The following is a 1822-nucleotide window of genomic DNA, read 5'->3' as shown; positions in this document are numbered from 1 at the left end:
GTTATCTGAATTAACTATATTATAAATTAATATAATTAGTATTATTAGCAGTATAATTAGACTTAAGTAACTTTTCTGTGTGCACTTTTATATATAGTCGGGGATAGTAAAAATCCGCGTGGCTAGCATTGGCTACATTTAGATACCGCGTATCTGACAAATGTAGCCTATTTGAGATTTCGTGGGCAATGCACGCAGGATTCTAATTGGCAGCCGCCAATATTGAGGTTATTTTCATTTGAAGTATAGAATGCAGGTTATTGCCCAACAACAATACTGTGTATCTGAGGCCGGTAAATGTCGGTACCGCGTATGTGATCATATCCGGAGCGTATCTGTAATGTTGTTGTTAATTTGACATGTTGTTAAATTCGGTTTATAATTGAAAATAAGCAACACCACGTCAGCTGAGTTTTGGTTTTATTATTTATATAAAAACGTAATAAATGCTCTTTAACCATTTTTTTAAAACTCGTTTTACAAAAAAAAAACGTGTCTTCAAAAAATGTTGCCTCATTAAGTTTAATCATTTTTAAAAAAAAACACAATGCGCGATCATGTTTATATAAAGAGAAAAGTCTGTTTACATTTTTTTGTCAATTAATACTATTTTTGTTTATTTATTTTTACTATCTAAATAATTGCAGGACTATACTTTTTGTATAGGATTAGTTTTCTTACTTTTAAATTGAATATGATGGGAGTCTACTAGTTTTGTTAATATTGGCATTTTAAATAATTTTAAATAAAGATTAAAATGGCAAATAACAGCAAACTCTTGTCAAGAAGGTAAAACACATCAAATTATAACATTGAAAGCTTTAAAGAAAATGACTGGTAATTTACCATATTTTTTTGCGGAGTGTGTACGTACTGAAAACAATAGTTCACTACGTGAATTACCAACTTTTGACTTTTCTGTTGCTGATCCAAATAACATTTCAATCTCTGAAATAACAAATGTTGAACAGATAGCTTCCATTCAATCAATAGACAGTAATAACGATTTTTTTCATGAAAGAAATTTGGAACTTGAAGTTGAATCTAGAGAAAGGAAACAAAAAGCAGAACAAATGTCTTCGAAAAGATTTAGGAATAAGAATTTGAGAATGCTAGATCATGAGTATACAGGTTTTAAAAGACTGGTGATTTTTCAAGACGCTGTAAGACCTGCGCAAAAAACTTGGAGAGGCTTGTAAGTCAAACAGATGCTTAACTAGTAAATCAAAAAAAATTCTTTTTTCAAATCCATGCTTTATGCAAGCAGAATTCTATTGGGCCTAGAAATTCTTTTTTTGTTATCTTTTGTAGAAGGAAAAATTACTGTTTTTTTCTTTTTTTTAAATTTAAAAATTACTGTTTTTATTAAATTTTTGTTTTTTAACTTAATAACTTAAGACTTAAAAAACAATAGGTTTTGAATCGCTGCGCTTTAATGTCTTCGAAACTGCAAATAATTTGCAAATCAATGATTTTTGTGACGTAATACGCAATTCATATCAAATAAATAAAATGTATAGGGAAATACAAATTAAATTTTTATTAACTTAATTAACTTTTTTTGGTCAAATTTTTCCATCTCCTTGTATTGTCATCGAAAATGATTAAGTGTGCAAAATTTGAGCAAAATTTATTGAGAAAAAAGCTTTCAAAAATTGATTTCAAATTTTGTGGCACACAAACATATATATATAGAAAGTAACCTTATATAAAGCATGGAAAAAGTAATGTGATTAACTGCAAAAAGTTTACAGAAAGTGCAAGTTAGATATTTTTAAAAAATTTTGGGAGATTAGCTGGGTAGCCAAGAAAATCTTTGTTT

Source organism: Hydra vulgaris, chromosome 07 (genome assembly GCF_038396675.1).
Source record: "Hydra vulgaris chromosome 07, alternate assembly HydraT2T_AEP".
Classification (NCBI taxonomy): domain Eukaryota; kingdom Metazoa; phylum Cnidaria; class Hydrozoa; order Anthoathecata; family Hydridae; genus Hydra; species Hydra vulgaris.
Note: the sequence above shows the minus strand (reverse complement) of the source record.